The 14,759-nt window shown below is 37.9% G+C and overlaps 1 pseudogene; it reads right to left on the bottom strand.

Annotated features, from left to right (window-relative positions):
* Positions 1–13,977, bottom strand: part of LOC100682675 — a 42,045-nt pseudogene extending 28,068 nt beyond the window's left edge.
* Positions 13,978–14,759: the final 782 nt, after the last annotated feature.

The raw sequence follows: 14,759 nt of genomic DNA, 5'->3' as shown, positions 1-14,759 counted from the left end.
ATGATCCCATGCAGTGATTGTTCATTTCACATAATGCAGGCATTGAGTAGGGAATCTGCCTGGGGATGAGAAGACTTTAACTCTCTAGGCTGCTTAAACTGGGATCATAACAAGAAACCTACAGTGATGCTCTTTAGGTAATTAACAGTTAAAACTAAGGAAATGAACAAAACTTTTAAAAAGTCCTTTGCATTGTAATATTCATGAACCATTTTAAAACTACACTATCTTATCTACAGACTTTATATTTCTGGATGGAATCTACCTAATAGCTTTATAGCCTCAATTTATAAGCCACTCAATTTTTAAAATACTTGACCATCTAAATCCCCATATATTGGTCTGTTGTTAAAAGTTTGACCACCATAAACTTAAAAAAAAAAAAAAAAAAAACCTTACTTTTAGTAAGTAATGTAAAAAGGAGGAAAGAAAAGTATGTGAAAGTATTTTCAAATAATGGAGTTATAATTTTAGTTCAAGTTCAATTGTTAAAAATACTTAGAAGATTTTTTAAAGAAAAACGAAAATACCACATTATTATCAGAGGCTTTTAAGCGCTAATTGGGAAACATACCTTTTTATAGTCTAAGTCTCCTCAAATACTTTTTTTTTTTCTTTTTAAGTGACTTTTTGACATAATGCTATGGCTTCTCTTTGTAGGTAGAGTAACTTTAGCCGTAAATCCCTGTGGGTTCACATAACACAGACCAAATCAAACTTCATAGCTCCTGGGAAATCATTAAACATTATTGCATCAATTTGCTTGCTACATATGTGGCCTTAGTTAATGTTAGAAGTACTTTTTTTTTTTCTATTTCAGGTGATTTTTTTTTCTCCATAGTATTTGAAGGACAGCTTTCATATTTAAAAGCTGAAGTCCAAATATAGTTTATTCTGACAGTGCTTTGTAATATTTTTTGGGTCAAATCGCCCTTTGAGCCAATGATGAAACATTTGTCCACACAATTTTGGAGGGATTCGTGAACCCCAAAGCCAGTCTATATTATTGAGATGAAGACTCCTTTATTTTATTATTATTATTATTATTATTATTATTTTGAGATGAAGACTCCTTTAAACCACACGATTCATTGGTACCTGGTCCATGCAATTGGAGGAGAGCTTCCGGTTGGAATAAACATAAATGTATTCACTAGGACTCTGGAGCACGTGTCCTGAAGACGCTGCTGCGATTTCTCCCCAGAAGTGAAAGCCACAGCCTTATGGAGCTACTGTTGCTGGTGGAAAGTGCTGTAACCTTCATATATGTGGAAGGAATCATTAACCTGTGGTCTCTTGACATTCTTCCCTATTTTTCTGGAGGACCACGGCCCTGAGCATTTCATTCCCTCATTATCCACTTTTCTGTCTACAGTCTGCCACCATTCATGTGACAAATATTAAGTGTCTACTACTTATCAGACCCTTGGGACAAAACAGACAAAACTCCCCGCTCTATGTGACTTACATTCCAGTGGAGATGACAGCAGAAAATAAACGTTAGAGAATGATTAATGCTGTGGAGAGGTAAAAGGTAGCCCAAAGTGCTTTGACACTCCTTCCAACAACAAGTAGGGTGCAAGACCTCCCCCTCAAACTTCTCCTCCCCAGAGACAGATCTCTGTTCACTTTGACCAAGAAACAATTGTGGGAGTGGCTCTGTGCTGGTTTCCAGTCCAAACCTGCAGAGACTTGCTACTTCCTGTCCTGAGCCACTGTGTTAGAAGTCTGGATAATCAGATGGGATTATGTGTAAGATACATCAAGAGTGCATGGAGAGGGACGCAGGTGTGCAAGATCCCAGGCATCCCTGCCAAAGTGCCAGACACGAGAGTGAAGTCTGCTTGGGCCTGGCAGATCCCCCCAGCCACCAGCTGAATAAACTGAGCGACCCCAGTCAATGCCATGTGGAACAGGAGATCTACCCAAGCACGTGGTGCCATAATTTACCACCCAGAGATCATGAACATAATATACTGACTATTGTCTTCAGCCACTGCACGTGAGACGGTTTGTCAGTCAGCAGTACGTGACTGGACCCATGGTGGTCCTCAGAAAGGGAACAAAAATCATGCTTTGTCATTTCAGGCAAGAACTCAGTGCTGCTGCCCATTCTTTACTGAACACTAATTGACTCCTCTTATTTCCAACACCATTGTTCTGGACCTTTCCTATTCTATTCAAACTCAAAACACATCCTTCACTCCCCTTACAATCATCGTAAGACCCGCCTTTCCCTAAATGAAAATATAAACGGTGTCTTTGTCTGATATTGAATTATCCGTATTAACCTTTTCTACCCTGCTTTACCTCAGAGTCCGGTGTCTTCACTCATGTTCTCCTCTTACTCTCCTGTCTTAGAGGAAACAATCTACACCAATTTCCAAAGTTCATTCTTCCACTTTGCCTGCAATCTCTATCTCCCTGGTCTCCCTAGTTTCGCCTGGTGGTAGCTTCTTCTTCTTCTCCACCCCTGACTGGTCCTAAGTCTACAAGTGGTCTTTACTCAGTTCTCATCCGGTTTCATAGAGGCAACATTCCTCTTGAAATATGTGCTCTCCTGGATTTTTTTAGATCCTGAATTTTAAACCATCTTTCCCAAATCAAATATTATACCATGTGATTCTCTTTCTCATGAACCATCAGTGGCTCCCAGTTACCCTCTATTTTTTTTCTTTTTTTCTTTTTTTAAGTTTTATTTATTTATGATAGTCACAGAGAGAGAAAGAGAGGCAGAGACACAGGCAGAGGGAGAAGCAGGCTCCATGCCCCGGGAGCCCGATGTGGGATTCGATCCTGGGTCTCCAGGATCGCGCCCTGGGCCAAAGGCAGGCGCCAAACCGCTGCGCCACCCAGGGATCCCTACCCTCTAAATGATACCATATGCTTAACTCTCCACAAACAACCGTACTTTGTTTCTCTTGTCTTGTTTTAGAGGCTTTTATTCAGCTGAATGTTTCAGACATCTCTGCTTCCTTTCATGTTGAATCTTCATTTTAAAAATTTTCCTCCCTTCCTGAATGCTACTTGTTCTTCAAGGCATTATTGAAATCCACCTCTCGAACCCAAGCCTCACTAATCACCAGCACATTATGGACTCTCCTTTTTCCCACCTACTTTGAACACCAACTTTGCTCTTCTCTTATAGTATTTTTTTTCTGCTTTGTTAAATAATCTGCATCATCTTTACTTTTTTCACTATTAATCTATTCAACATTTTTAAAGGCTATGTGGTAGTTGACACTGGGATTTGTGCTAGAGAAACAAAGGCAATAGACACTGCTCATTCTCAAGAAGCAAACATTCTAAGGATGCCTGGGTGGCTCAATGGTTGAGCGTTGACCTTTGGCTCAGGGCGTGATCCCAGGATCCGGGATCGAGTCCCACATCGGGCTCCCTGTGGGGAGCCTATTTCTCCCCCTGTCTATGTCTCTGCTACTCTCTCTCATGAATAAATAAATAAATCTTTAAAAAAAAGAAGCAAACATTCTAGTACAAAAACAGTGACTTGCAATAAGTTTCTTGCAAACTGATAGAAGTAATGGCTCATAGGATATGTTCAAGTCTATGCAAGGAATGTAGAAAAGACTTCTAGAAGGAGGCTAAAATCGAGTCTTTAAAAAAACGTGAGGGTATTCAAGATTAATGAGGGAAAGGCAAATTAGGTGGGGGATGAGGCAACAGGCATGAAAAACTTTGAAAAATTGAGGAAAGTGCAGGCAGATTATTGATGCTGGAATAGAGGATGCCAAGTAGGATGAAGAGAAAGATGAGGCTGGAGAAGTAGACAGGACTAGAAAGGATGATCTTGTTTGCCAAGACAAAGAATTTGACTTGTCACAGAGGAAATTGTGGATGCAGGGACAACTTTCACAGATATAGATGGGAAATGACATGACAACAGAAAACTTCGCAATTCTGGTTTCAATGTCTGCCTTCCATGCACCACCACCACCTGTAACCACCCCCCCCCCACCACCACCAAATTCAAGATTTCCAAGAAGATGGCGGTACTGTGTTTACTTTGTATTTATATCACTCCAGAAATGTATGCAATGTCCCATACATTGGAGATACTTAATATTGCTTTGCTTTATGAATAGAGTTTTTAAGTTATTATGTTTAAATAATTTGTTCACTAGATCTGTTGTTATTATTATTACTTTTAATCTTCCAATGAAGAAAGGAAAGGAGTGTTTAGTAAAGGTGACTATGAATAGCTCTCCCACCAACCTTGCAAGAGAGAAATCCAGTGTTCTGAAATGACCCTGCCTGGTGATCAAAGCTCTGGAGTCCTGATGCATGATTGTGATCTACTGCTCAGCTGTCAAGAGACAATGTCTGTTTAGGAAATAGAGTTTCTTGGTCCCTTTCTCTATACTTCTGGCTAGATTAGGAAAACTGGGTCTATGATTGGTCTACATTTCCTTGAAAGGGCTACTTCCAAACCAGACTGAGATCTGAGGATGACATCTTATAAGGGACTCGGTCTTGTTCTTGTTTCTGCTCTACCATATAGGTAATGGTAATAGGGAATAGGCTAATAAGCTCACCATCTTTTGTTATATACTCTTCTAATGCACTAGCTCAAACTAGGAATCTTGTTGGAAGGTAGCTTATATCTATTCCCTGTCATAATTAAGACCAAGACCTCAGGTGCCTGTTGGAATAAAACCCAACACTTCTTAAATAAGATAGTTTTAAGTGGGCTGAAAGAGATGAGGAAGGCATAGCAGCTGCTCTGAGAATCCACTCATCCATCCCAGAACTGTGGATAGAGAAGAGACCTCCAAAGCAGTGCTGAAGAAATTGTGTTAGGAATTGCACCTTGGTATAGTCTTTGCTGAGTGTCAATGTTTCCCTTCTTCCTTCTCATCTATTTTAATTATCTGTATAAGTGATGCTGACAGGAAACACATGACACCTGGACATGTGAGGAAAGAGGGAGTTTTCCAAATGGGAAAGATGTGACCTCAATATAAGTGCAGACTACATACATTTCAACAAAGTGTAGGAGAGTGGGATCAATAATTATGCCATGCTCCAGAGGTGCAAAATCTGGAGGATCTCCCTTTAATGGTTTCCAGAAGCTCAGATATCCAAGGTCATTGCTGATATTAGGCAATTTGGCATGGGTGAAGCTGAAAGAATAGCTCTGCAAAGGGCCCATGTCACACCACTCTCCTGTATTCTGTCCCTTCCTGGTAATATTTCTCTGGTTTATGAGCAACCCTTTTACCTCCTTCTGGTAACCCCTGGGTGAAAATTGCTTCTCTGAGAGTTTCAAAATTCAGATAGGGCCTGAAGAGCAAACTTTGTAGTTTATCTTACCTAACAAAATTGCCAGCAAGAGAGAAGTGCGAACTTTTCTTCACATAGCTCTCCCATTTGGATTATAAAATCTTTGTTGAGGGGGTGATGAATGTGATAGAAAACACATAACTTGTTTCAGATGTAAAGAATGCTGACAGCCTCAAAAACATTACTTTACCTGATTTTCTTGGCAAATTCAATTTGTAAGAAAAGCTGGGAGTAGAAAATATCCAGGTGTCATTTTGGTGGTCACTTTCCCAAGCATAGCCATCTTGATTATGCGGTTATACTCATTGCAGAACTCTGATCAGCTGTATCACAAAGACCTCACCTGCATATAAAGCCCCCAGTTCCTGCCGCAGCTGTAATAAGAAGTTTCATAAAAGAAAGTGACTTTGTTTCTTTGCTTAATACTTGTGAGTAAATGTTGCAAGGAAGGGGAAGTGTTAACAGACACAGTTTGGATCCCTGACACTTTGAAAAGTGGGTCATTGATAAGTGACGAAGTTTCTTGGAGCCTCCATTTCTGTGTAAACAAAATGCACAATAAACGCACTTTATGAGAATATCTTGATATTTAATCACAAAATGAATGTTGCTTGGTATTTGGTAAATGAGTATCTATTATTACTATTTCATAAACCCTTTTGTACATATCACTAAATCACTGCTTCTGACACTAAAAGTATATATGAAGATCTTTTATATAGAGAAGCTCAAAATTCTTTGTGTAATTCATCTTTTCTTTCCAAGGATCAAGTAAACTTGACCTTCTCATGTTTCTATCAGTCATTATTTTTTTTTATTATTTTACCAGACAAATACATGAACAATTTACAGCCATAGTCATTCATTTCTTCAACAAATATTTATTGAGCATATACCAGGGGCCATGTGCTAGTGCCAGGAACTGTTCAAAGCAGTGAAGACACTGCAATAAGTAAACCATAGAATATTTATTCATAGAATTTATATTCTAGTGCATACAAGCAAGGGAGAATGAAAAGAACCAGGTAAGACACAAGAAAGACATACGTAGTATGCCAGATAGTGCTAAGAGACATGGGAAACAATGAAGCAGGACAGGGGACAAGGAGTGCAGAAGCAGAAACCTTACAATTTATATAGCATCATCATGAGAGGACTCCCTAGCAAGATGTCATTCCAATGGAGATGTAAAGAAAGTTTGATTATTATAAGCACATTGTAAGCTACATTGAGGCTGGAATTGAGGTGATCATTCAACTTGCATTTTGGTCAGAAATTGGTGTGAAAAACAATCAACCACAGCCATTCTTTTGTCTGCTTCTCAGGCCCTGACTTCACTGTATGCCAACAGCCAACACCATGCAACAGTCAGAGGACGAGAAACCTCTGTGCTTTCAATGAGTCATGGCAGATAGAATTCCAAGTGTCTATATTTGTCTAGGGTGAATAAACTGCCTTTTCTAAATATATGCCTTACCACTTCCCATTAACCAAATTCCCAAACACATATTTCTGCTGGGAAAATAGAACACCAACCATTCTGTTCATGTAAAAAGCAGCCAATTTCTCTGTTGCTATCAGACTTAGAGGTGACACAAATTTTAAAAAGAAAAACTAATGTACTTGTTGACAGGATAAAGATTCAAAAGACCTTGACATGCTGGAATTCTAACAAAATCAACAAGATAAAATTAGGAAAGATATGTATAAAGTCTAACATTTAGATTTTTTTGAAAAATATTTTTTTTTTGTTTATTTCAGAGAGAGAAAGAGAGTGAGAGACAGCACAGCAGGCCCAGAGAGACAGCAAGAGAGAGAATTTCAAGTGAACTCCATGCTGAGTACAGTGCCCTACTTGGGCCTTGATCCCTGGACACTGATTTCATGACAGGAGCTGAAACTGAGAGTAGGACACTTAACCAACTGCACCTCTCAGGCACCCCTGACATCTAGATTTTTTAAAAAATCATCAGCACAAGTTTGGAATTAGAGTGATCTTGAAGATTATCAAGTCATCTGAAACAAACAAAGACAGATATTCAATGTCTAAAAACCTAATATATGAGTTCACTTGACAATCATATTGTCACTTGCTAATACCTCAATCATAGTTCTTAGATAATATCAGAATTTATTTAGAGGGTATTTTTAGTTTGTGTCAGCCTGAGGCCCTCTCAAAGCAAAGATACTATTGACTCACCTTTTTAATCCAGCTCCAATAACAGTTCTTGGCAAATAGTATTTTGATCTATTTATTCATTGAATCTAACACATTATTTGATTACCATAAAGTTGTATATTACATACAGGAAATGAAGAATGTCTCCTTACAGGTTGCAGTGCTTAGGCTATGTCTGTAGTCTGTAGTTCCGTCTTCATATTTGAGCACCCACTGCTGTTTGCCTACTGGAGAATAACCAAAGAGAACTAAAAGTCTTTAAACTAATACCATATAAAAAATTATCACATAAAATGGAGTGTTTCTAATCTTGGAGAAAGGAAACTTTGGAAGAAATAATAGCTGTGTTCAAATAAGTGTAAAGTTTTCATATGGAAAAATAATTAGATATAGCTTCAAGGAAAAGAACCAAAATCAGGGATCCCTGGGTGGCAGGCGGTTTGGCACCTGCCTTTGGCCCAGGGCACAATCCTGGAGACCCGGGATCGAGTCCCACATCGGGCTCCTGGTGCATGGAGCCTGCTTCTCCCTCTGCCTATGTCTCTGCCTCTCTCTCTCTCTCTCTCTGTGTGACTATCATAAATAAATTTAAAAAAAAATTAAAAAAAAAAAACAAAATCAGTGGAAGACATTATAAAAGGACAAAATAACACAAATAATGCAAAATTCAACAGTTGCCTCCAAAACAATGAGATTCCCATCACAGTGGAAGTACTCCAATTGAATCTGGATCAGGATCTTTCCAGAAATAGGAATTTGGTATCAATGGGTACAAATGTTTTTACCCAACTATGATCTGTTGATTCTGAAATTATTCAACTTGCCAATAATAAGAAATATCCTTCCGAATCAATTATATTTTAGAGAGGAGCACTTTAACTTCTCAGGCCATTATTTTTAGACTTTTTCCATGTGAACTCTGTTTTCTTGACCTAACCATGCCATTCCACTGAGCAATACTCTTGCTCGAAGACTGATGTTGATTTTAGACAATGCAGTGGTAATCCGTGTGGATTTCTAGGTAGTGTACAAGGTCAAAATGTCATCCTGCTCAAAATTTCCCAAGATACTTGGTGTCATACTGTTATTCCCAGCATTCCAAGAGACTCAGAGTTCTGTGAATTCATGCTCTGTCTATAGATATGTTTCTTTGTCAGAGATTATTAACTCTAATAAGGAAAATCATGTCCTTATGGCACATGTTAATGTCTTATTACTCAAGCACAGAATTATCTATCCATTTGGTCAATGAAAACTCATTAAATAACGTTTATTTAATACAAGTGCATGTGTCCTAAGGATATAGTGGAAAATGAGAGGTTCTTGACTCCAAGAATTTCCAGTTTGGTTGAAGAAACAAACATAGGCCAAATCATTGCAACACAGTATAATATCGGCTGTAACAGTGTTTGCACAAGACCCGAGCAAACAAAAAGAATAGAGCTGCTAGTTTTGGGTAGATTCAAAAGAATCCCATAGAGGAAACTTTAGAATGAGCCTTGAAGAATAAGTCAGGTTTTTTCAGGTAGACAAGGCCATCCAGCAAAGAGAAAAAGGAGTATTGTTATGGAGGAATATTGTCATAAGATTTGCAGTGGATGTTTGGAAAACAATAAATAGCTTCGTGAGCCCATTGTAGAGTGTGTATGGTAATCTGAGGAGGTACTAGGCAAATAGGCAGAGCCTGAATCATATGGAAGATTGACTGAAGATAAAAAACAAGAGACAAGCAAACTACTTCAGAGTTTATTGCAATTGTCCGCATGAAGGAATGATCTAATGTGTCATAATTCAGGTATGAAAGGAGCTGAGGGAATAGTAAGGAAATATGGTTAAAAGAATTTACAGGATTTATTGAATACTTACAGGTACTGTGCTAACATGAACTAGTAAAGTCAAGTACACACAATCCTTTGCTTTCAAGAAACTAAAAGGTACTCAGTAGGAATATAGGCTTCAGTAGCAGAGAGTCCTCCATTTAAATCTCTACTTTCCTACTTGAAAACTCTGTATTTCACTTTCTTAATCTGCTGCTTGAGAACATTTGTTCACTTACCCCATCTGGCAAATAAAGGAATACTGCCATGGTTACCTGCCCAGGGGAACCTTCGTCTCAAGACCCTCTGACTTCAGAGAAGTAATTCCTAGAGGTTGGTATAAAACTATAAAATGTAACTGAGTCAATTGGAAGAAGTACGTGTAGCAGAGATATGACACAAAGTAAGTGCTCAGGAAAACATCCACAAAGGATTAGTATCCTTCATCTTTAAAAATGAGCATGGGTATATCTGAATTCATAATGGTGTCTGTTTGTTTCTTTTAATATATTGGTCCCATCAAAATAATTATTTCTTTAAATTTAAGGGTATATCCCAGAACACTGAGTTTTGGACATTTCAAGTTTTTTTAAAAGACTAATTTACCAGTATTCTCTAGGAAAAAAAAATGATAAAGAACAAAACTTATAGAAAGAAAAATAAGAAGGATAAATACTGTTAAAATCAATGTATATTTGATTTCTAAAACATAGGATTACTATACTTATATTTCAATAAAGTGTTTCTCATAAGCTTCTCTTCCTATTTTGATATTCCCTCTTTTCTTTTAGAGTCATAAAGTCTTGTTTCTTTCAGTATTCTTACCAAAATGACTACATTAATTAGTTGAAAATTTGCGTAAATTTTCCTCAAACCAATCCCTTGGTCAAAGAATTTACAGTTGTTTGGAAGAAACATTGGTTAAAACTAATCTCACAGAAAAATCTTACTTCATTATATAAGTAGAGATAAAATTATTTTTAAAATATAATTTTAAAATATTCCATTGATATCACCCAGATATGATCTATTTTTGGCCACCATGTTCATCCACATTTGCTCCTGGGATACTTTGGAATAAACAGCATCACATCACCTGATTTAGCATCCATGAACACATCTGTATTTAAGTACAGAAGGAATAGAAAAGGAGACATATACACTTGCCAAGCTCTTGATATTTGGTCCTTTTGATTTTAAGCTGCTGTATTGGTAGAAGAATCTAAGTACGTGTTCAAAATACTCATTCATATTGAAGGTGAGGAAAATATCTATATTATCAATTTTCATTCTTTTGTTTAGTTCCAAATAAACAGAGTCTAATTAAAAAAAAACTAGTTTCTCTAGTGCCATCTTTTGTTCATATGGCAGAGATATTGGAGTAAATTCCCTTAAAAAAAAGTCAGAAGCAACAACAGAAAGGAAGAAATATTATTTTTGTTGTTTTCAAATGAAAGAGCTCAGAATGTTTACCCATGCTGGATAAAATACACCCAAACGTTACCTTCACTAATTAGAAGCTTAAGTCTGCATATAAAGATCCCTGCAACTGCAAATTTATCCCAGGAGCTGAAGCGGAGAGATTTAAAAATCTACTTATTTTTTTAAATGATTTTCACCAGATGCTTTATACCTCTGTTTGGTGCCTGGTGCCTGGGAACCCCATATGAAGGCAGGTTAGCTGTCTCACATATACTGCTTTCCTTGGGTTAGCAGCATAATCCAACTTCTGATTAATGGAAAAGCAAAACATTTGCAGTGTGTAATCTGATACACTGATGTTCACAGCAACGACCACTGCATATTGAGAACTCAGCCCTAATAAAGTCAACTACCCCTCTCTTAATTGCTTTCTCCTTAGTGAAATTATTCTTTCTATATTGAAATAAGAACAATTATACTTCCCAGCGATAACCGAATTTGAACATAATGCGATTGGCTCTGTCCTCTGCCTGGACGATTCTTTAACCTGGAAGATACAAATTCTTATCTTGTGATGGTGGAGGAATGTAGGAGGGCCAAGTGGACGGACTGTGACATGGCCAGTAACTTTATCAGGGAAGCATGTAGGAGGAGTCGGTCCCTGCCTGTCCAGCTGAATTGTCCTGGGATAAGACCTACAGACTGATGGACTAGGGCCACCAGCTAATGTCACTATTGCTGCCCTGGGAATCCCAGTGAGCCACAAACCCAGAATATCTAGCTGTATTCAAATACAAGTAGATAAATCCATCAGGTGAAATCAGCAACCGCTGATTTGGAATGGATTTGAAGGGGAGAATGGACCATGCCTTAGGTGACCCACAGTTTACCTGAATCAATTAAATTTTTGGATTCCCTTCATTGGGTATGGGAGAGATTAGAGAGGTCACTAATTGGTGATCATAGCTTTGGTTTTTGGAAACGCAACAATAATAAATACCTGGATCATATAATCCGAACTGCTTCCAAAGACACTCTCCTATGATTTTTTTTCAACTCTCCTAGAATTACTTGACATTATTCCATTAAGTTATAATGAAAAATGTTGTACTATCTTATAAATATTTAAGTACATTTATTGTAGGGGTGCTCTTGAAATATTTAGCACATCACAAAGAGTTTTATTTATAGATGCTTCTCAGATTTTAATGTCCAAAAAATCACCTGGGGACATTGTAAAGGTGCACATTCTGATTTAGTAAGTCTGTGTGGGATCTGTGATTCTAGATTTATAGCAAATTCCTATGGATAACAATGTTTCTGGTCTTTGGACCACACTTTGTACAGCAAGCTGTATCTATGTCCCATGGTGGAAATTTACTTTCAGAAAAGCTGCAATTGCTGGCAAATATTGTTTTTTTTTTTTTTCATTATGTAGTACTGTGAATTGTACTGGGTTGGACCATATGAAATTACCAATGTTTAATCTTTTTTTTTTTTGACATATATGGGACAATTTCTTGTAATAATATAGTATAGAAATGGTATTCTATAATAGATTTTTCTCTTTTTTTAAAAAAGGTTTCATTTATTTATTTGAGAGAGAGATAACAAGCACAAATAGGGGCAAAAGGGGGGGGGAGCACACTCCCCATTGAGCTGGGAGCCCGATATGGGGCTTGATCCCAGGAGCCTGAGATCATGAGCTGAGCTGAAGGCAAACATCTAACTGACTCAGTCATCCAGGTGCCCCTTCAGATTTTTCTTTTTGAGTCGAGAGCCAGGAAGCCTGTATGCAAAATTGTGCCCCACTCCCATAACAAAGTATATAGAACAATTTGCAAGGAGCATAGTTTAGGCACTAACTTCCCCTCCTTCCTTTGTAAGTAAGGAATCTTTAAGTCACAAGAAACAAAAACCTAAATTGACTGGCTTAAGAAAAAATAGACTTACATAATTAGTAATTCCAGATTTAGACCTTGTCCTATGGTGTGGGTGGATATAGGAACTCAAACACTGACATCAGGCCTCAGTTTATCCATTCTCTCAGTTTTGTTTGCCTCTGTAATTTTATTCTTAGGTAGATTCTCTCTCCACTTAGATGATTCCTTGTAGCTCTAGGATTACAGGCTATCTTCTTAGCAACTCCAACACAAAAAGAATGTCTCCATCCAGGAACTGAATTTCATTGGATTTGCTTTGGCCAGAAGAATGGAAAGCTCTGGTTAGCTAACCCAAGTTCTCATGCTCTCTCTGGACCAGGGTCAACTGTGTCGAACCCACATTGGCTGAGAGTTAGGGATTATTCTTCATGAGAAAATTGGGTGACTATTACCAGAAACAGGAAAAATATTGAGAATCCTTCCTTATAATGCCTTTTCTCTTGAGAAGATTATCCGTCCCTACCTCATTGTGGTCAGCATTAGCTTGTGACTTGCTTTGGCAAATGACCTGTGAGCAGTAGTGATATGTGTCATTTCTAAGTGGAAGTTTTAAGAACCTGAGTGTGCTCTGTCATGTTCTCTCATCCCACTGCAGTGTTCCAAATAAGAGCAGCTCCATCAGTTTGGGTCTCGGTGTAAGAACATGCAATGTAAGAAGCCTTTATTGTTTTAAGCCACTGATAACTGGGTTGAACAAAAAGTAATTCTTAGCCTAAACTGACTGATGAAATAGGCAAAACAACAGATGTTCACAATAACTACTCATCTCATTCCAAAATGCACGTCAATTCTTCTTTTCAAATATAAATTTAAAAAAAAAATACCCACACCAAATTTAATGCACATATTAAATATTCATCTGAAATCCACTCAATCTTCCCCAGGGAAAGAGATCATAAAATCTTGTCCTCCAGACAAGGATCTGCCTCCAGATTCAAGATCAGGATTTTTGAGTGATGGGAATGTCTCTAGGTCAGATCCAGATGAACTTTTACTGGTGGAGGAATCTATAGTTAAATGATAAATTAAATGTATTTAAATGATATATTTAGCCATCCCCAATACACATAATATACAGTGGTGGAAGTAAAAAGAATAATTATAAAACAAAACAAATTCCTCTTCCTCTTTTGAAAAGAAGCCAATGGAAAACAGCAGAATGGTAATGGATCCATAGCAAATAAGAACTAGAGCTCTCCAAGCAGAATGAGTTTCCTGGTTCACCAACCTGTCTTTTCCAATTCTTCCTTCTGTGAGGATGTTCTTTATTTATTTCTATTGGCACATCTGCGATGGCCTGAATAGAATTCTCCATTGCGGCTACTGTATGAGCTAGTATGGAGCTCATCTGGGCCTCCAGCAGAATGTTAAAGCAGAAGCCTCAGAAAAGGAGTAAAAAGTGATGTGTCCTTTGCCCTCAGGCTTCATTTTTAGTCTTGGCTTCTTACAAGGAAGACCTTTGCTAGGAGGTGCTTGGGTGGGCCTGCCATATTTATCTTCCTATCTATCCTCCACCCTATTTATTATCTTACTCCTTTTTGGGCACTGACCTAGTTTAGCTCATCAGGCCGAGCTTTGTATCTTCCAAGACTCTAATCTCTTAGCTCTCACAGATTTCCAGGCACTAACCAGAAAGAGATCATTAATAGACAAAATAAAACAAAACAAAAATATTTTTACTTTTTCTTTTCACTTTTCTGCAATCAGGTTGTAGCTAAAGTAAAGGTGGTCTCATTAATAGAATCTTTGAAAATTAGTCAACGCATGCCAGACTCTGTTCTTTTCCTACCACATCACTAATCTCCTGCCTAGGAAGTGTATGGGCCAATTGCCAAGGTACAAGACATGGTAGTTAACCAACCACTTGGCTATGTCACAGAATTTCCAGCTTTCCAGTACAGGAGAGGAATTCTCATTGCACTTCATGTTACTTCAGCTCTCTTCTAGGAACTTTTTAAAAAATATATATATTTTTTTAAGATTTTATTTATTTATTCATGAAAGACAGAGAGGGAGAGAGGCAGAGAAATAGACAGAGGGAGAAAGAGGCTCCATGCAGGGAGCCCCATGCAGAACTCGATCCCAGGACCCTGGGAT

This window comes from Canis lupus, chromosome 16, assembly GCF_011100685.1.
Source record: "Canis lupus familiaris isolate Mischka breed German Shepherd chromosome 16, alternate assembly UU_Cfam_GSD_1.0, whole genome shotgun sequence".
NCBI lineage: Eukaryota > Metazoa > Chordata > Mammalia > Carnivora > Canidae > Canis > Canis lupus.
The sequence above is the reverse complement of the archived record's forward strand: the minus strand, read 5'-3'. Positions and strand labels throughout refer to the sequence as shown.